General features: G+C 37.9%; 1 long non-coding RNA gene across 1 annotated transcript in view; it reads left to right on the forward strand.

Moving 5' to 3' along the window:
* Window positions 1-22,702, forward strand: part of LOC136163420 (uncharacterized) — a 220,005-nt gene that overhangs the window by 88,979 nt on the left and 108,324 nt on the right. The window lies entirely within an intron of this gene.

Below are 22,702 nucleotides of genomic sequence, written 5' to 3' on the forward strand. Positions count from 1 at the left end.
TTAAGTATCTGAACCAAGCATTAATCATAGGCACTCTGACTCCAGAATTAGGGAGCATCTCTATGCTATATCAGAGGGTAATCTCTATGTTATACCCAAGGGAATTAACATCCTAGGATAATTTCTAGACAACTCAGCTTTGGTGAAGGACTGGTCAGACCTGGCTGGTCTGTTGTGGAGAACTCAAGATATAGTGTGCCAATGACTTCCTGTTCAAACAGATACAAATTTTAGTCAGCAAATTAAGATGCTTATTTTTATTTTATTTAAATCAGTTAAAATCCAACAAAGTCCCTTATTCAACCATGGGTTTTAGGTAAAACCAAAGTTTGTGGGGACTTCTCCAGCCATTAGTCATTATATTACACATTGCTGAGGCCATGTACAATATATACTGTTGTACATAGTTGTGTCTGACTCTTTGTGATCCCATGGACTGTAGCCCGCCAGCCCCCCATGTCCTCTGTCCATGGGGATTCTCCAGGCAAGAATACTGGACGGGTTGCCATGCCCTCCCCCAGGGGATCCTCCCAACCCAGGGATCCAACTCAGGCCTGTCACATTGCAGGCAGATTCTTTACTCTCTGAGCTACCAGGGAAGCCCCTATACTGTTGAAGTTCCATGTATACCAGCCTACATAGGCACCCTGAAGTCAGGTGTGTCTGCAGCTCCCAAGAGCCTTAACAACAGGGAAAGCTGGAGAGATTCTGAGAGTCAGACTTCATGTCCATTATCTTCACCATTTTGGCCCCTCCATAGGACTATGTTACAGTGCCTGATACCCCTAATATCTCCCTAGTTGAGGAAAGTATCTTCTCTTCCTTACTTGCTACTTCATTTGGAAAAATTCTCCTCCTTAGCTTCCCACATAAAGATACCCACATAAAGAAAAAAAGATTATTTTTCTTTTTTTTTTTTTTTTTTTTTTTTTAATATTATTTTATTAGTTGGAGGCCAATCACTTTACAACATTTCAGTGGGTTTTGTCATACATTGGCATGAATCAGCCATATAGTTACACGTATTCCCCATCCCGATCCCCCCTCCCACCTCCCTCCCCACCCGACTCCTCAGGGTCCTCCCAGTGCACCAGGCCCGAGCACCTGACTCATGTATCCCACCTGGGCTGGTGGTCCGTTTCACCATAGATAGTATACAAGCTGTTCTTTCAAAACATCCCACCCTCACGTTCTCCCCCAGAGTTCAAAAGTCTGTTCTGTACTTCTGTGTCTCTTTTTCTGTTTTGCATATAGGGTTATCGCCACCATCTATCTAAATTCCGTATATATGTGTTAGTATACTGTAATGTTCTTTATCTTTCTGGCTTACTTCACTCTGTATAATGGGCTCCAGTTTCATCCATCTCATTAGAACTGATTCAAATGAATTCTTTTTAACGGCTGAGTAATATTCCATGGTGTATATGTACCACAGCTTCCTTATCCATTCATCTGTTGATGGGCATCTGGGTTGCTTCCATGTCCTGGCTATTATAAACAGTGCTGCGATGAACATTGGGGTGCACGTGTCTCTTTCAGATCTGGATTCCTCAGTGTGTATGCCTAGAAGTGGTATTGCTGGGTCATATGGCAGTTCTATTTCCAGTTTTTTAAGAAATCTCCACACTGTTTTCCATAGTGGCTGTACTAGTTTGCATTCCCACCAACAGTGTAAGAGGGTTCCCTTTTCTCCACACCCTCTCCAGCATTTATTGCTTGTAGACTTTTGGATAGCAGCCATCCTGACTGGCGTGTAATGGTACCTCATTGTGGTTTTGATTTGCATTTCTCTGATGATGAGTGATGTTGAGCATCTTTTCATGTGTTTGTTAGCCATCTGTATGTCTTCTTTGGAGAAATGTCTGTTTAGTTCTTTGGCCCATTTTTTGATTGGGTCGTTTATTTTTCTGGAATTGAGCTTCAGGAGTTGCTTGTATATTTTTGAGATTAATCCTTTGTCTGTTTCCTCATTTGTTATTATTTTCTCCCAATCTGAGGGCTGTCTTTTCACCTTACTTATAGTTTCCTTTGTTGTGCAAAAGCTTTTAATTTTCATTAGGTCCCATTTGTTTATTTTTGCTTTTATTTCCAATATTCTGGGAGGTGGGTCATAGAAGATCTTGCTGTGATTTATGTCGGAGAGTGTTTTGCCTATGTTCTCCTCTAGGAGTTTTATAGTTTCTGGTCTTACATTTAGATCTTTAATCCATTTTGAGTTTATTTTTGTGTATGGTGTTAGAAAGTGTTCTAGTTTCATTCTTTTACAAGTGGTTGACCAGTTTTCCCAGCACCACTTGTTAAAGAGATTGTCTTTTTTCCATTGTATATCCTTGCCTCCTTTGTCAAAGATGAGGTGACCATAGGTTCGTGGATTTATCTCTGGGCTTTCTATTCTGTTCCATTGATCTATATTTCTGTCTTTGTGCCAGTACCATACTGTCTTGATGACTGTGGCTTTGTAGTAGAGTCTGAAGTCAGGCAGGTTGATTCCTCCAGTTCCATTCTTCTTTCTCAAGATTACTTTGGCTTATTTTTCAATGAGTTTTGGGTTTTACAAATAAAGCAATAATGTCTCCACTTTAGACCTGCAAAAATACAGTTTTTGTCATACAGGAGCAACATATAATAAGCAAAGAGATTGAATCAGTAATTTAAAGCTTTCCTACAAAGAAAACCCCAAACCCAAATGGCTTCACTGATAAATTATACAAATGTTTAATAAGAATTAGTATCAATCTTCATGAACTCTTAAATAAATTAGTATAGAAGAGATTTCCCAATTTATTCTGAGGCCTGTATTACTCTGACACTGAAGCCAGACAAAGACATCACAAGTAAACTACAGACCAATAGACATGAAAAATTCATCAATAAAATACTAGCAAGTCATATTCAATAACATATAAAAAGGATTATATACCAGGAATACGTGGGATTTATATCAGGAATACAAAGTTGGCTTAATATCTAAAAATCAATAATGGAATACACAATGCCAATAGAACCAAGGGCAAAACTATATGATCATCTCAACAGATGCAGAAAAAAGCATTTGGCAAAAAATTCAACACTTTATCATGATAAAAGCATTTAATAAACTGGAATTTAAAGGATCTTCTCTAACTTGATACTGGACATTGATGAAAAACCCATGACTATCTCCATACATAGTGGTGAAAGACTAAATGCTTTCTCCATAAAATCAAGAACAAGACAAAGATGTTACTCTTGCCACTTACATTTAACTTTTTACTGAAAGTTCTAGCAAGGGTAATTAAGCAATAAAAATAAATGCACCCTGATTGGAAAAAAAAAAAAAAAAACAAACAAACTATCTGTATTTGCAGAAGCAATGATCTTCAATATAGTAAGTCCTAAAGAATACACTGAAATATTCAGACCAAAAAGTCAGACACAACTGAAAATGCACACATAAATAAATGAATCAAACTAGGGTTCAGGGTACAAGATCAAAATACAAAATTCTACTGTATTTTTATATACTATTAATAAAAAATCTGAAACAAAAGTAAGAAAAAACTTTCATGAAAAATACTTAGAAATAAAGTTAGCAAATGCAGAACAAAATTTACACTCTTAAATTTGAATACATTTATTAAAAGAATTTAAGAATGGTTTGGGCTTCCGTGGTGGCTCAGATGGTAAAGAATCTGCCTGCAATTCAGAAGACCTTGGATGGGAAGATCCCTGGAGGAGGGCATGGCAACCCACTCCAGTATTCTTGTCTGGAAATCCCCATGGACAGAGGAGCCTGGCAGGCTACAGTCCATGGGGTTATAAAGAGTCAGACAAGCACACAGCACACACACACAAGAATGGTTTATGTAAATGGGAAAACATCTGACATTCATGGATCAGAAAATTTCATATTGTAAAGATGGTAATATTCCCAAAATTGATCTACAGATTCAATACAATCTTTATCAAAATCCCATTTTTTTGTTTTAAACAAACTGGTCCTAAAATTCATTCAAGGGACCTAGAACAGTCAAATCAATCTTGAAAAAGAGGAACAAAGTTAAATAATCCACACATCCTATTTTAAAGCTTACTACAAAGCTAAATTAATCTAAACAGTTTGTAGTGGCATAAGGACAAACATATAGATAAATGAAGTAGAATTGAAATCTCATACATTATTCTGACAGGAAAAGTCGGGGGTGGGAGACACGAAGCAAAACCTAAATTTCTATCTTGAAAGAAATAATTCTATATATTATCTGTTTATCATGCTATGATTTTTTTTTCATGATTCTCTATGGAATGATTTGGAATGAGCATAATCAATGAGAATATATATTTTCCATTTGGCAATTGAATAATTTTGTTGCTTCAAAGAAAATAATCAGTATTTCTTTTCTTCACTACATTATTCCCTTCCCACCTCATTCACCCCTGGCCCCATGGTCAGTCACCTGGTGAACTCTCTGGAAAGGAGGAGCATTGGCTGATTTAAATGCACACTGAGGTATAAACTATTCATATCCCAAATTTGTCTGAAGCTCACAGGTCCTTGGAGGTTTAGTGAGCCAGAGTATCCCATAAGAAATTCTGCAGTCTCTGAAGTTTGCAGACAGACCCAGGCGAATCACCATGATATCTAGGATTAGAATTTAGAGCATTTCAGGTAATTTGGTAAGAGAAATTACCTAAACTCCATTAAAGTTACTATAAAGTAGCAAGTGTTATAAAAATTGTGTCTTGAACCAGAACCAGAGGTTAATATTTTAGGAGAGTTGGGAGGATTTTAGAAAGAAGTGAGGGACATTCTAAGGTATCAACTTTGAGAAAAATATAAAGGAAAAAATGTTCTTTTTAAGAAATTAAAAGTAGGAAAATGAGGTGGATTTCTCTTGTTTCAGAAGGGGCAGTGAGGGGACAAAACAAAACCAATAATTAATCTTACAATATATGAGACTGAAGGAAATTAAAGTAAAATGAATACGAGCGACTTGAGTTTGTTTTGGAATAGAGACCCTATTTAATAATGAGGCAACTGCCCAGACTGAAGTGAAATGTTTTGGGAGGGATGAAGAAAAGTTTATAAAGGCCAAATTTATTGAGCTCTTAAAATATGATCATGTTGGAGTGATTTTCAGAAGTTGTCATTATTAAAACTACTTACTATTTCTCTTCATTTTTACCCTGCCAAATACTAGCAGTTAAAGAGCACACAAGTTAAAGCTATTGTAACAGAGTTGATAGAATCCGTAAAACTTCATTTAATGTCCCCCAAAACACACTGAATCTACAAAAATCAATTCTGCCTACCTCTCAAACATTCCTTTCATCTTGAAGTATCTGTAAACAGTGTCTGTAAACTCTGTATATAGAGTTGTAATGAAAAGAAAAACTGTTAAGTTGCAATTGTTCTGAAGATACTGTGATATTCATCTCCAAAAGAAAATATTTCCCATTAGTGCCCCTCCTTCCACCTAGTATTCTAGCAAATACAGATGATATGTGCTAAGTCGCTAGAAAATCATAATCTAAATACCTAAGCATAATTTTTTAAAAACCCAAACCAGAAATGTTTCTTCCTCTGAATTAAAAATAAAGCAGATGAACTTAAAGAGAATATACAAACTTGGTGGTAAGAGTTGGGGAAAGAAAGATGGAAAGTCAGGACAGAGGCACAGTACTGCTGTAAATATACTGATGGACTAACAATTAAAAAATTAAATAGCATTTTATTTAGTGCAATTGCCTGCTCACTTTTACAGGAGAAGGTTAATCTAAAATGACACCAGTCCTGAAAATGTTAACTGTCACACTCAATAGCAGGGACATACAGTGGCCCTTGGCTACCTAAGGGGAGAAGTTGGTAAATCACTTTCTCCAATTCATGTACTTTCCAGAAAGACCAGCTCTTTGGTGTCTTTGGCTGGCCTGCATTAGGAAGGCTTCCCCTCCCATGGAAGGTTTTGTTAACCTAGCTAGCAGCAGGTCCTGATTGGTCATGGGAGAATCTGGGCTAAATGGTATACATTTCCGATGATGTAAAAGTAAATTAGAGAACAGGGCAAGTTATTACACCAGAGAATGTGGGGCAATGGGGAATAATAAAAATCAGGCTACTCTAATTTCCTTTGAACAACTAAATATATACAGGTCATTATTTCCTGTAATCCTCAGGCCTCCCAGTGCAAGTCCTGGCCCTGCCTTAAAGCCTCCGAGACAAAAACAACAAAACGCAGCGTGGAGAGAAATGAAAAAGGCTGTAATGCTATTTAAAGAATGGATTAAGTACAGTTTTCAGATGCTGGATTTCTTCTCCTATTGGAATGTTAGATTAGACAACTGAGAAGGAAAACTCACCTTGCTTGAAAAATTCAGATGTTTCCCTAGTAATTTCCATGTATATTCGCTGCAGTCTGTTCCTGAACATCACTGATGTGACTGAAACACATTTGAATTTCTCTTTGCCAAGGCTAGATCATGAAGGGAATCACAGTTTCTTTCTGATTGGGGTTTAGGCTATACTTAACATTATTTCTCTGGAGACTAAGCTTAGTTCTTAATTTCAAGTCTATGCCAAAATTGGTCTATTTTCTTAGGACACACACCATGCCATTTTTATAGGAATGAGGGAGTCTCTTTCTCAGTCTTAGGTAGGTCTACACATCCCTGCCAATATAGGAGGCCTCCAAGGCAACCAGAAGAGGCTACTACAGGCTCCTGGCCTCCTGTGTATTGGTAAGAGAATGACTGAGAAAGATGAAGCCTTTACCAGTGCTTTCGTTTGTAGGGACCCTTTATATCCAAACTGCCTGCGAGGTTTATTAAGTATATTGATTTGGGAGCATCTAAGCAAACCTGCTGAGGGGGTGGAAGCTAGTAACCATTTACAGTAAGGACCCCAGGTGGTTCTTAAAATAAATACTAAAGTTTAAAACCCACTCACTGCCAGTGATTCTTTACATTTTCACAAAACTTATACAAAGGAACCGCTATGAACCTTCTCTATCATAGTTGTATCTGGAGACAGCTACAACCAAATTCATCATGGCTATGCCAAGTTTTTTTTTTTTAATAACTCAACTAGCTTTATTTACAAAATATTTGTGAAGCATTTTTTTAATCTACAAGTGTTTTATTTATTAAGAAAGTTTTTTTTCATTTATTTTTATTAGTTGAAGGCTAATTACTTTACAATATTGTAGTGGTTTTTTGCCATACATTGACATGAATCAGCCATGGATTTACATCTGTACCAAGTTTTTACACTATAATATTGTGGAAAATAGCATTTTTTCCCCATACTACTAAATTCTTGTTACTACTAAGCCAACTTCTAATAGAGTCTTACTGCATTTTCACATGTCCTTATTGTTTTTACCCATGGAACAAAGAATAATCCATAAAGTTTCCTAATGTGGAGATTCTTGGCTACCAGGCAACTAGACTAGGACAGAGGGGATACCGAATGATGGTAGAGAGTTCCCACTCTGGCCTGCAGACACCAAAGTTTCACCTGGTTCCAGTTAGTCTACCTGGAAAGATTGGAGAATATTTGGTGATAGCAAAGGTTGAGTTGAGAACCTAGGAAGCTAGTAGTGTTGATCCAAGAGTTCAGCTTAAATGAATGGGGGCAATAAATGAAAAAGGCAAATGGACTAGCCTGGCCAAGAAAAGAAAAGATCCAGTCATCTAATGTCCAGTAGTCCTTTATGCAAGGTTTTGCCTTCTGTCATGTTAGTTATCCAGTTTGAAAATATTAAATGGGAAATTTCAGAAATAACTCACTTGTAGGTTTTTAATTGTGTGATTTTCTGAGTAGCATGACGAAATCCTCAGCCTTCCTGTTCTGTCCACTCAGAAGGTGAATCATCCCTTTTTCTAGCATATTATGCATTAGTCACTTAGTAGACATCTCTTTTATCAGGTCGACCTCTGTGAAATCACAGGGATTGTGTTCAAGTCACCATTATTTTACTTAATATTGGTCTCAGAGTGCAAAGTCACGGTGCTGGCAACAAGGATATGCTAATTAGAAGCCTTAAAATGTTTCCTTTAAGTGAAAAGGTGAACGTTCTTGACCTAACAAAGAAAGAAGAAGAATGATATGCTGATGTTGCTAAGATCTGTGGAATGAACAGATTTTCTATTCATGAATTTATGAGGATGGAAAAATAAAATTTGTACTAGTGGTACTGTTGCACCTCAAACTGAAAAAGCTATAGCCATACAGTGAGTTAATTGCTTAGTTAAAATGGAAAAGGCATTAAATTTGTACAATAATATATTTTGAGAGACATCATATTCACATAACTTTTATTACAGTATGTTTTAATAAATTGTTTTATTATTAGTTATGGTTAATCTCTAACTGGGTCTAATTCATAAATTAACTTTATCATAAGGATGTATATATAGGTAAAACATAGTATAAATAAGATTTGGTGCTATCCGTGAACTCATGACATAAGAGTTGCAGGTTTGATCCCTGGTTCAGGAAGATTCCCTGGAGATGGGCATGGCTACCCACTCCAGTAATCCTGCCTGGAAAATTCCCTGGAGAAAGGAGTCTGGTGGCCACAGTCCACAGGGTCGCAAAGAGTTGGTCTTGACTGAAGTGACTTAGCATGCACAGCACGCATGTGGTTTCAGGAATCCAAGGGGGTGTTGGAATATAAAGGGGCACTACTGTATGTCTAAACATAAATTTCTTTACTATCAAGCAATTAGGTAAAAACATAATGTGTCTCATTTTACCTGGAATAGTTCTGGTTTAGGCCTCTTGTCCCAGTTCAATCACCAATTGTTCCATTTTTACTCTCAAAGGTGTTCAGTTTGCATAAAAATGGTATGTATGTGTGGCAATATCTAATCATCCCATTACCTTTACTGGTCTCAAAGGAGGACATATATTCACATTCTATTATTAAAAGATTACCATCCCTTTAGAGTTTTAGCTTTTAGCATTACATAGCCTCAGAGCAAGTTTTAGCGAGGTCAGAGAAATCATGGGTCCATTGCTACCAGATGTTGAGTGAAGGGTAGCATCTAAGAGAATGGTGTTAAAGAAGATTGAGCATAACTTAGTGTCTGATTCTACTGAAGACTCCATTACTTTTGAGAGTTGTTATTTTTTTTTTCTAAAGACGTTGTCTTCATAATTCAGAGCACACAAAATGGAATTCTCCAGGCAAGAATACTGGAGTGGGTTGCCATTCCGTTCTCCAAGGAATCTTCCCAACCCAGGGATCAAAACCATGTCTCCCACACTGCAGACAGATTCTATGCCATCTGAGCCACGTGGTTCAGATAAAATTTAGAAATGTTCTTTTTTGTCAAACCATTGAACATACTTATTTTTCTAACTTTTCCTGATTATTAATAATACTGAATATTAAATAATAACATTTGAAAATCTCACTTTTACTCTGATTTATCTAGTATTAATATTTCTAGTAACATTTTCCAACTTTTCCCTCCTCACCATCTTTGGTAATAGCCTAAATATTATTAAAGACATAGTAGAGAAAAAAAAATGTCCTTTCCAAAAGATGGAATTATTCTAAAAATCACAGAAAATTGGACATTATTGCTTAAAGAAAGATATGAGTTCTATTAGATGTAAGAGGCATAGAAGTTAAGCAAAATAGAGGGCTAATATGTATTATTTTGAAATCAGGTGGTAGGGGGGAGAACAGAACTCGTAGAACTAAGTTCTGCTGTCACTACCAGAAAGTGTCTCTGAGAAAATAAACATATACACCCCCACCAAATAGAAAAGTGAGAGCAGGATATTTTTTCCTCTCTTAATTTGCCATTTGTTTCTAAAAAAATAATCCACCCCCACATAGATCAGTTGGAATTCATTTTGTCTACATCCTGGACAGCACGTAGGGAGACAAAAAAAAGAAAAAAAGAAAAAAAAAAAAAAAAAACCGCCTGGGATCTGAAAGAGGAATGTGGTAGGGCATGGGAATTGCAATGTCGTGGTGGTCACCAGAGCATATTTTGGCTTGTGTTAAAACAAGCAAGCATCGTTGGGCCTTTGGAATAGGAGCAAATTAGTCCCGCTATCAGGCTACCTATCAGAAGCTGGCTGCCTGAGAAAAACTGTGTGGGTCTGGAGCCGCAGCCCAGGGCGCTGGCAGACCCTCTGTCAGCCCTGCTGCCTTCTGACTTGCAGAACTGTTCAGCGACCTCTGCCCCTATTGGGTGTACTGTTACAGTTCATTTCAATAATTAAGCAGTTCAGGGATGGCCAGACTTTTATGCTGTCAAGAGAAAATCAGGGCAGTGGCTTTCTCTTGATACTGAAATCAGGAGTGTTTGGGTTTAATTATATTAGCTAGGGCCTGTTCATTAATTTTCCCAATCACAGGAAGACATGTTCGCAGAAAGATTGGCAATGGGTTAAAGTGGTTATTAAGTCAGGGCATTTGAAAGGCGAGGGATCCGAACTCTGGCAAAATCAGATGTCTGAAACTTCAATCAAGCTCCCTGGGTTCTGATGGCAGCTTTACTCTTTGAAATAAGACAGCTTCTCTCCCATCTGGAATCCCGTCTCTCAGCGCACTGGACTCAGTCATTGGATGCCAACCCCAAATATGCTGAGTTCTCAATGCCAGAAATATAAATGGCTCCTTTCAAACTCCAAGTCATTGGTTCATGGTACCTCTTTGGAAAAGTCTCTTACATCCTCACTTACTATTACTCACTGAAGCTTTCCCACATCCCCATGTCAAGGAAGAAAAAAAAAAAGGCAATATAATGTGCTTAGTGAAACCAGCAAATTTACCATTTTTGCTACTTTAGCAGAAGTGTTAATACTTCAACTTTTTGTTGGGGATGTCTTAGAAATTTTGCTTATTTTTTTTCTCTCTGGAGAGTTTAATGTGTACCTTTATGCCCCCTTTCATTATTGGCCTGGCTTCCTTCCCAGCGCTTCCCTGCTGACTCCAGACCTATCTTGGTTATTTTGCAGCGGTAGCTGGCTCCTGGTCATTCAGACATGTTTGTGGCTTATAAGTGTATCAAATTAGATGCTACAGTCTCCTAGGTCTCCTCCCTATGCTCTGAGAAAATTTGTGTTGCTCACAAATCTTCACTTGCCTCCCTATACTTTTTTTTTTCATCATCTATTTCCTTTGTGAGCTTGAGAAATGCCCCAGCTTGCCTCTACTCACAATGAAAATGGGCAAATTATAATAATTCAAAGGTGTCCTACTAACCCTTTTTAATCCTTGAGGATACAGTTCATCAATGAATAGCTTTGGTGTTAAAGCTTGCAGCCAGTTGTGTTGATTATACGAAGGCTCTAGAGAATGAAGTGATGGCTATAATAACCCTATGTTTCTTTTGTGACTAGCTGAAAATTCCTGTAGCGATAACCATTAGGATCTGTGCAATATTTCTCATATTTAGTTCTGCAGGGTTTTATTTTAGTTTGGCTCTAACTCCTATGCGCTCTTGAGAGCTATGCAACAGAGTGTTAAGAATGTGGATTTTGGAGCTAGATAACCTAAGCTCAAATCCTAATCTTGTTTCTTTTTATCTGTAAGACCCTGGGCAAGTTACTTAAGGCCTATCACCATTTTCTCATCTGTGAAATGGCCTTTATAATAACATCTATTTTAGAGCATTGTTGAAATTATTAAATAATACATTTATAGAACTGAGTCTGTCACAAGGTAATGCATGTCAGTTCTTAGCACCACCAGCCTTAGTCTATCATAGCATCTAAGATTCTGACTTGTAAATTTTATTTATATGCCTTTGTTCCTTTGTAAACTCTAAGAAGAAAGACTTGAGTTCTTTTCATGGTTGTGCCCTTAGTTTAGTAACATAGTGTTTTGTGCAAAGTTATTTAACACTGTCAAATGGATGGACAGATGGAAATATGGACATCTAGCATTGGGGTTGGTCTTCAGCCATCATTTTAAGGTCATGAGGGGTGTCTCTAATGATATCGTCTTTATATCATTTTCTTTATCTGTTCACATCGTGCTGCCTTTCCAAGCTTGGACATGCTCCAAGCCTTGTTTCTCCTCCACTCTCCTATCACAGTTTTCCTTCCTTTAGTCTTTCTAAGTGACTGATTATCTAGTTTGATCAGTAAGTGAAAGGAGCTTTATGTGCCATGACTTAAGATAGCTTGTATATTTTATCAGATAATTTTTTTTCTCACTGCTTCATTCCAAGGAAGTGACTAATATGGGAATTTCAGTAAGGCTGTTAGAAAAAGTATTTTTGTAGGATGTTTTTGGGCTTTAAAAAAATCATACCCTATAAATATCTGCCTTCTTTACCTGGGGCTAATGCTGACACTGAACAGTGCTTTGTTCCAATATAGGAATGGCTAATAAATTCATACTGGATGAAAAAGTAGGGGGTGGATATTGAAAGACTGAGAGGCCACCAAGAAGCCCCTGTGGCATAAGCTGAATTATAGTTTAGCAAGAGGTTTAACACGTGTAGTTTAGCTTCCCCTCCAAACCCCAAGGGAAGTGAAGCTGGAGTGTCAACATGAAATATTCAAGCCTCATATTTTCCAGGTGTACATAAGCCAAATCTTGCAATGATATTGGCGATGTCTCAGAGTTGCAAAATAATGGAGATATTTTCAATTGAATGATTCTCTGGCTTTTTAAAGAATATCCTTTATTTCTACTTGTTCTTTCAAACTTAATATTTCAACACTGGTGAAAGGTCAAAGTGGAACTCAGACAAGTGTCACACATGTTGCTGTGGCAACAAGTATAAAAGCTAAATATATAATGCATGAAACAAGAGTTGAAAAAAAACTTTGAAAGTTAACATTTACACTATGGAGGCATTTAGTAGCCAGGTTGGGAATATGTCACTATCAGTTTTCCAAATGCCTGAATAATGGTTGCAATAATGTTGAGAACACTGTTGGGAGGGGCCTCAAACTACAAGGGGAAGTACAAACTGCTGGTATCACCTTTTCATTATAAACAATACCCACTCTGTGGATGCCCTGAAAAGAAGTTTGTAAAAGAAGATGCAGAGGGGAAAAGGGCAAGGTATCTTGATTTCACTCTTGGTGAAAGGGTAAGGACTGAAGGCAACCAGTATAAGAGGTGAAAAAGGAGCAGTCAAAGGGGAGAGGGGAAGATTGATGAATTTAATCCGACAGATACAAGGGAGAGAAATAATGACCACTGAAAAGTATTACCTGCAGAAAGATCAAACTGTGAAAAATGAGGAACAGAGAGAAGATATATTTATTATTTACCTAATATATTCTGAGCAGAGTTGACCGTGTTCTATCACACAATTAATCCTCTAATGTAGATACTTTTGGTCCCCAATTCATAAAATAATAAGTTGGGGCCCATTGAAGTAAAGTCACATGATTTATGTCAGTGCTAAATAAAATCTTAGATTCTAAGACTCCAATGCACATTGTCTGGCCACATCTAATTTTTTTTTTTTTTTTTTTGTAGTTTGTGCACTTTTTCCTGTACTTCCTGCCTCAGGGAGGGCCTATAATTTGTTCCTTAACTTCCTAGGTAAAGGTGGAAACTCTACAGTGGGTAGCATGATATGGTGAAGAGAAAGCTGTTATGGGAGTGATGGATCCCTTGGCTCTAGTACAAGTTTTGTTGCTAACTAGTTATGTCCTTTTAACCAGTAGCCTAGGTTTCTTTCTTCTTCATCTGTGACACAGGGGGCTAGGGACTCAGTGTTGTCTTAAAGTAGCTTCTGGTTTCAATAATCTGGGGTTCAATTAAATTAAATGGAAGTGAACATAACTGGACAAGGGCTGGGCCTCTAAAAATAATGCATTAGGGTACTCCTTGACAAGTCAATGTTGTTAAGGTCATTTAAAAAATACTTCAAATTTAAATTCCGTTTAGAATAGCACGTTAGTAGACGAAGAATAAATTACATGAGAATACTGAACAAATATGAAATTCAAAAGACAGATATTTCAAAACTTTTTGGAAAGCATTTGAAGGGAAGAAAGAAGGGAAGTCGGTAGGAGAAAGGTTGATTCAAATATTTCCCCCCTTTGGGGAAACAGCTGCACTACCAGTGTTCTCTCCTCATACCAGAATTGTGTACTTATTTCAGAGTATGGAACCACTTGTAGAATTTTTTTCCTATGCTTAATAGTTTAAGCAAGTAGATTATAACCCTCACTAAGTCATCCCATATTCTTTGTTTATTTTATAATTTTCCCTAAGTGCCTTGAATATTGATGATTAATCTATCTTTCTATTCCATTCAGAGACAACTAAACTAAATTAATACAAGTTATAATCTTACTCTGCCTAATCATCAGATCTTAAATCTCTAATGTATTTAAACATTTCTAAGCTATTTTCTATATAACAAGACCTCTTTAGATCTTTTATGCAGTAAAAGTGGTATGAATAAATAGATTAAATTACAACTACATTATGAAATTTGATTTTCACACAGTCTTATGAAGGAGATAAAGCAGATTTATTATTTAGATGATAAATCTGAAGCACATAGAGGTTAACACACTTGCCTGAGTTTCATCAGTTAATTAGTGGAAAGATGAGTCTAGAACCCAGGTACTGTAATTCCTATTCACACTTTACTCCCTTGATGATGGCCTGCCTAATATTCTGTTTTACACTGTAGTTTGTCTTAGGGACATCATAAAACAGAAACATCAGACATTGGAGAAATAGAATAGAAGACAGAAAATAGGATGAAAACAGCTTGCTCTGGTGCCAATGTGAACATCACCAGTTAGGAGCTGTTTGGCTTCGGGCAACTTACTCAGCTTCTCTGAACTTTTTCTTCATTTGTAGAATGTGAATGATTACACATAACCTGAAAGGCTGTTGTCTGAAAGAAGTAAAGATTATCTCTTTGAATATAATTTTAATAGTACTTTTATTATCAATAAAAATGTTGAATCCAATTGAATAATTTTATACTTAATATACATCACCTATAGTACTATAATTGTAAAGCCAAATCTTTACTTGTCCTTGTTTCTGTCATATAATAGAACATATATAATTAAGTAATTCCAATTTTATTCACTTTTAGTTTTAATATAATTTGTTTTCTGTAATTAGGTATATAACATGGTCATATTATCAGAAGGAAAACAAACATTTAAAAATCAATATGGCCTTTCTATCCCTAGATCTTTCACTTCTCCTTGTGCCTACAGAAAACAGCACACTTCTTTGATCAGTGGTTCATTTTTTTTTACTTAGAGTATAATTGCTTTACAATGTTGTGTTAGTTGTACAACAAAGTGAATCAGCTCTAAGTATGCATAAATCCCCTCCATCATAAGTCTCCCTCCCAAGTCTCATTCCTCCAGGTCATTACAGAACACCAAGGAGCTGAGCTCCCTGTGCTATGCAGCAGCTCCCCACTAGCTCTCTAGTTTATCCATTGAAGTGTATATATGTTAACGCTACCCTCTCAGTTCGTCCCACCCACTTCTTCCCCTGCTGCTGTCTCCACAAGTCCATTCTCTATGTCTGCATCTCTATTCCTGCCCTGCAAATGGGTTCATCAGTCATTTTTCTGAATTCCACATATGTGTGTGTGTGTATATGTGTGTGCGCATCGCTCAGTCATGCCCGACTCTTGTGACCCCACAGACTGTAGCCTGCCATGTTCCTCTGTCCATAGGATTCTCCAGGCAAGGATACTGGAGTGGATTGCCATTTCCTGCTCCAGGGGATCTTCCCAACCCAGGAATCGAACCTGAGTCTCCTGCATTGCAGGCAGATTCTTTACCGACTGAGCTACGAGGGAAGCCCATTCCATATATATATATACACATTAACATGTGATATTTGTCTTTCTCTTTTTGACTTACTTCATTCTATATGACATACTCTAGATTCATCAAAAATCTGTAAACAATAATTGCTGGAGAGAATGTGGAGAAAAGGGGACCCTCTTATACGGTTGGTGGGAATATAAATTGATACAATCAGTATGGAGAACAGTATGGAGGTTGCTTAAAAAATTAAAAGTAGAATTACCATTTGACCCAACAATCCCACTACTGAGCATATACCCTGAGAAAATCATCATTCAAAAAGACACATGCACCTCAGTGTTTATTGCAGCACTATTTACAATAGCTAGGACACAGAAGCAACCTAAATGCTCATCAACAGATGAATGGATAAGAAAGATATAGTCCCTATATACAATGGAATATTACTCAGCCATAAAAAGGAATGAAATTGGGTCATTTGTAGTAATGTGGATGAACCTAGAGTCTGTGATCAGTGGTTTTTGAAGTGTGGTCCCCAACCAACAGAATCAGCACCACCTAGGAACTTGAAAGAAAAGATGAAGTTTCTAGGATCTCTTACCAGACCTACTGAATCAGAAATTCTGGGGTTGAGGTCTAGTTATCTGTGTTTTAAAAAGGTTTCTAGGTGGTCCTGACTCATGTTAAGATTGGAGAACCAATGCTTTTGATTAGTGTAGCTACTATATTTCAAGTTCAGTTCAATCACTCAGTCATGTCTGACACTTGGCAACCCCACGGACTGCAGCATGCCAGGCTTCCCTTTCCATCACCAACTTCTGGTACTTGTTCAAACTCACGTCTATCGAGTTGATAATGTCATCCAATCATCTCATCCTCTGTCATCCCCTTCTCCTCCTGCCTTCAATCTTTTCCAGCATCAGGGTCTTTTCCAGTGAGTCAGTTCTTCACATCAGGTGGCCAAAGTATTGGAGTTTCAGCTTCAGTATCAGTCCTTCCAATGAATATTCAAGACTGATTTCCTTTAGGATTGACTGGTTGAATCTCCTTGCAGTCCAAGGGACTCTCAAGTGTCTTCTCCAACATCAATTTTTTCAAAAGCAATTCTTCAGTGCTCAGCTTTATGGTTCAACTCTCATATCCATGCATGACTACTGGAAAAACCATAGCTTTGACTAGATAGACCTTTGTTGCCAAAGTAATGTCTCTACTTTTTAATATGTGGTCTATGTTATTCATAGCTTTTCTTCCAAGGAGCAAGTGTCTTTTAATTTCATGGCTGCAGTCACCATCAGCTGTGATTTTGGAGCCCAAGAAAATAAAGTCTGTAATATTTAAAATAAATCCTGCCAAATCCACAAATATTCAGTGAAGGGCTACTAAAGGTAAGGTACTGGGCACCCAAGTAAAGAATTCAAATATAAAGCAGGTCTGTGACTCCTCAATCTGACTTTTTACAGTCTAGAAGCAAATAGGGAAGGAGAAAGGGCTGTGTCAAGTACACAAGTACTTAAAGCCCACATCATCCATCAAGTCAGAAACGGCAATTCACTTCAGGATCCAAGGATGTCCCTGTCTGTAACAAAGGAGACTTAGCCCACATGCCCGAGAGCTGGGCCTTGACAGGATATGTTTCTCTCCTGCTAGCATCATGGATCAGGAACATACCTCAGAACAGTCAGGAGAGGGAGAGGGAACACAGTGTTTGTTCAGTCACAAGACATCTTTCAGGACAGAAGTGATACCTTTTGTGCTCAGCCCTTTGAGCAAACATACGTTAGAGGAGGGATGGTGAAAGAAAGGGGCAGGCCAAACAAAGGAGGTGGAAGTGGCGGTTCCATGCAGATAAGCTGAAAAACCCCCGCCGAAGGCACCGCAGCCCCGTGGCAGTCCCGTGGGGGGTTGTCTCAATAAGTGGGCGAGGAGCTGCCACTGCCCGGAGGACATTCCCTGAGTGTGTCATCAGAAAGCCGTTCAGGAACAAAGACTTCCCATTAGTTTGAAGTCATAAAAAGTCAGGGTTACACTCTCACAATGTATATCTGTTTGGGTATTTACTTTTATAACTTTTATAAATGTACACTCAGTAAGACACAGACAATAGCATGTAAAGGATAAACGCATGCCAATAAAATGGCTAATATTGTCTCTACAAGCTCACTGGTCTGCCTGCTCACTTCACTGTGGAAGCTCCTGTTTCTGACTAAAGTGAAAAGGAGCTGGGTCTGCAGTGGGAAAGGAAAGATAGGTTTGCTCACTGTATCCTCAAGCAGCGGTGATCCAAATAGATGTGTCAAGATTGCAGTTAATACGTATATGAGTATGCTTGGTCCTGCACATACTAATAGCATAAGATAAACCTTCCCCCATCCTGGTACTTTCTCACCAGGTTCCTTGAGAATCCAGCACAGCTCTGTCTAGTGGCGGGGTGGTCACCATGGCATGTGAGGACAGGGATGTCTCTGAAGGGACTTAAACATATTTGGCTGACACAGTACCCCTTTCCCCATGACTCACGAACCCACAGTTCCATAAACAAGACAAAACAAAACGATATAAAATTAGCCCTGTGTTTGCGGCTGCTTTGGAAAGGTGGGAGGGTGTTAGGTTACTTGGAGAAACCCAAGGAAGGTTTAAAGGTAGACTTTTAAATAGCAGTTCAGTAAGGAAGAATTCAGGGAACACAAGGAATTGGAGCCAGATATGACTCATAATCATTTGAAGAAATCTTGAGTAGGTTTTGGAATAATTTCTGTTTCTGTTAAGTGTGTGTGTGTGTCGTTTATGTGCAGCAACGTCAGATACATGAAGAAGATGGTTTTGTTGGGGGGAAAACAGCAGGAGAAATAAATCAGTTTGATCTAGAAATAAGAGGTAGGCAGTTCAGAAGGCGCTCTCAGGTTCTTTAAGCTGGGGATTTAACCTATCACAGAGAGAATATCCATATTATTCATAATCATGCAACCCAAGTCAGAAAATTAAGAGGCTTCCCATGGTATCTATTTTGGGGCTGAATATCCTCTCTGTATAATGAACTGCCTAATACTATTTTACTTTATGGACAGGATCATGACATTCAAATTCTTCTCCCCGTGTCCTTTCATATGTACCTTGTGAGTACTCACCTTAATGTGGCAAGCATTGTCCTATTTGCTGTGACTACGTGGTCAAGATCAGGATGACTAAATCCTTGCACACAGTCATTTATCTCCACTGCATGAATTGTAGGAGTTTATGTAGAAAAGAGAATATGCCAAAAAAAAAATATGCTGATTAGTAACTTCAGATGGAATCCAACGATGTATGTAGTCTATTTTTTGTGAACCAAACTTAACTATGTGTGAGCCTCAAGAATTCCTTTGGCTTGTTATTAATTAGATGGAAGAAGACCCCAGACCCCACTAGTACTGTGAGAGGGAAAAGTGAGATGGGGGGTGGTCCAGTAGACAAGCTACCTCAAAGAGAATTTTCCATAAAGAAGTAACAGCTTCTAACACTGTCTCTTTCCTCTCACAAGTGAAAATCACTTATGAGACACTAGTATAGGACTTGAGGATGGAATGTGAGCAGAGGGAAGGGGGACAGGGTCTATATTGCTTTTCATAATTACAATAGTTTACTTTTTTGTTTGTATGAAAATTATCACTTTCAAAAGTCATTGGGAATCCTCAAATACTAGATCTCTATATTTGAGGAGTAAATATGAACCAAACTGAAGATACACTATCATCTTCTATAATAATCTTGATTTGACAATCAGGTTTACTATCATTATTGAAGCAAGTATATAAATATGTTCTTCACACAATTCAGAGAAGCATTTTGGAAGCCTTCTGGATTCTTAAGTTTTCACATTCCTAACCAAGGATGCAAAATATCCACTTCATTTCAAATCTCAATTCTGCTCTTTAGTGGTGACTTCTTGGAATACATGTTGAAAATAATTCCTATACCATAAAATTTCCACATATAATTTGCAATGTCTTCCACTGGAATAGAAAATGGGAATGGAAGGATGTATTCATGTATTTGACATTCAAGAAGAATGGGAGTAGAAAGTGAAAAGAGTAAAGAAGTATAACAAAGGCTAGTGGATATTTATAGTGTAAACAGAAAGTAAAATAGGAAGAAATATCATATGAGGAAAAGGAAGATTCCCAAGGAAAGGACAAGGTTTATCCTTCAAGATCACACAGCAAGCAAGTACCAGATAATTGATATAAAACAATTTCATGATGCTATTATCAAAAAACTTCAATTCTATGCACCCTTAAAAGATACTAAAAATAGGCTCTAGTGAGAACAACTTTGTGACTCTTTGATGTAGGACAAATTCAGGAAAGAGCCATTGGAGCCCTGCGAGTGAATTTTCCCAAAGCATTATAAAAGGCTGCAGTCCTGGGACAGTGCACATTCCTTCTCACGGTCTCTACCTTTTCCCTGCTTCCTTTCTGCTGCTGCTGCTTGTTTATGGCTGATCATTTAAGGCTTCTTCCTTTTAATGAATTCTTTAGCCTTTGACTTGCCTGTCACCACTGAGTTTTATGCCTTTGTTATAAGGCAGTGAGCTTGCTCCACACACAGTCCAAATTGAGCAAAACCCCCTTCAAAAGCCCCCCAAATTATAGTATTGTCCTTTTAAACAATGTTTCATCCCTTGTGTTAGAACAGCTGGAATGAAATGAATAGAAGGGATTGAGCAGTTCTGCAAAATCTTTGATAATAGAGAAGTACAAGTGTTCCCCATCAGCAGTTGAATGATAATTTCTCTGGTATGAGTGATGTAACCAAGTGGTTGTATATTACTGCCCCATTCTTTCCTGTCCCAAAACACCCTTGGAAAAGCGATGCTGCATCTCAATGAGATTTTCCAGTACAAAAATTCTTTTCAAATAACATAATTGTGGATACACACCACTCCTACAGAGGTAAATATACTGAAGATGTGCCAAAACATTAGGGCAGAAATTCAGTTCCCATGGCACACAAACAGGAATCTAACCGTTTGCTGCAATAAATACATTTTGTGAACTCAGAGATGATAAAGTATACACTCTCTATATGACTCAAGTTGCTTGTTCATTTGTTTTGGAGTAGAACAACCTGAAGATGAAGCAGGAGAGAAAAATATACAGGAATACAGATTTTTTTTTGCTTCACAGCTGAAATTAGTATATTTCTATTTCTGTCCAACATAGGAAACCTTTAGGTGTGAGTAGTGATGTAAATAAATAATTTGTTGCTACACATTGAAAGTCAAGTTCTTCCTTGACTTTCAGAGACTATATAAATTAAACAAGCAAACTAAATAGCGGCAATAAAAAAAAAATCTTCTAACATGAGATTCAACCAAAATGTTGTTCAGGGAAAAAATGTGGTAAAATAGTTGGAGAAAAAATGAACATAATAGTTGGATGTCAAATTTCTGGAAAGCATGTTATATACATAGCAGTTGCATAAACCTGCCTTTAAACATGTGAAAAATCTATTATGTACAACACAAATGAACATAACCTGGATGGGTTTAGAAGCAAAAATTAGAACCAGTGGGTAACACATAGAGGGAGAGATACCAACTTAAGAAAGTATGTTTTAACTACATCTACTTAAAAGTAATGATGATCAGTATCATTGGGAGTTCTTCAGCAGAGATAGGAGTAAGGAAAGCTAAAGGACTTCCTGCCATCATTCCTAAATTTCCTAGGTGTGATAATGAATCTACAATGGTACAATTTATACTTGAGGAAGCTGATTCACTTAGGAGCAACATGAAGAATGAAATATAAAGATTTCTTCTTTCTTCTGTTAAGAAGTGGAAGTGGGAGGTAAGGAAGGGTTGGACCATGGATCACTCTCCAGAGCTGCAGGCTTCACTGGATACTTGTTTTTTGATCTAGCTCTCATTCCTCCCCTCTTTTGGGGGCAGGAGTAAGACTGATTTTTCAGGAAAAAAAATCTCTCATCCCTTCCCTCTCTTTTGGATAAAAGTCACCCTGATTTTTAGAAGAAAGAAAAACCCAGTTTCTCTCTTACTCTTACATCATTCTATTGAGGTTCACATCCCTCAGTTCTAGAAGAAATCTTGACTTGGGTGTCCTCATTAAAATAATGACTTTCATGGCTACAGTGATTGGTTAAGCAATGAATGTGCGATTCATAACCTGGCCAATAGGGTTAAATGAGGAGTCTCTATGCTATAGTTGTTGAGAGGTTACCGCAAAAGCCTAGCACTTCCGGAAGCCATCTTGGTATCCTGACTGAAGAGATTATGTTAAAGTCAACTCAGGGTAAAACAGCTGAGATGGAGGCAAAGTAAAAAAGAGTTAAATTATGTGTAAGTTTTTGAAAGTGGCCATGTTAAAACTAACTCTACCCCTAGAATGTTTATTTTTGAATTCTTCTCCCCCTAAATGACTGTTGTTCTTCAGGTTATGTGAGCGGGTTTCCTGTTGTTTGTGTGCTGTGCTTCGTTGCTCAGTCATGTCCGACATTTGTGACCCCATGGACTGTAGCCCACCAGGCTCCTCTGCCCATGGCGATTCTCCAGGCAAGAATACTAGAGTAGGTTGCCACCCCCTCCTCCAGGGGACCTTCAACCCAGGGATCGAACCCAGGTCTGCTGCATTGCAGGTGGAATCTTTACCATCTGAGCCTAAGAATACTGGGTGGGTAGCCTATCCCTTCTCCAGGGGATCTTCCCGACCCAGGAATTGAACTGGGGTCACCTACACTGCAGGTGGATTTTTTAAAAAGCTGAGCTACCAGGGAATGCTACCAAAGTGTTTTGATTACTACAGCAATGTCCAATGAGAAGCATAGTGTCAAGTCCTTGGACAGCCACCAGTCACCAAGGGCCAGGAAAAAAGCAATAACAAATTTGGTCTCCTCACAGTTTCTTTAGGACCTGGTACTGAACTACATTCACTACTGATCTAACCAGATTCTCTCTTCACATTATTGATTAAATTTGGA

The sequence above is a fragment of the Muntiacus reevesi genome, chromosome 3, assembly GCF_963930625.1.
Source record: "Muntiacus reevesi chromosome 3, mMunRee1.1, whole genome shotgun sequence".
NCBI classification, from domain to species: Eukaryota; Metazoa; Chordata; class Mammalia; order Artiodactyla; family Cervidae; genus Muntiacus; species Muntiacus reevesi.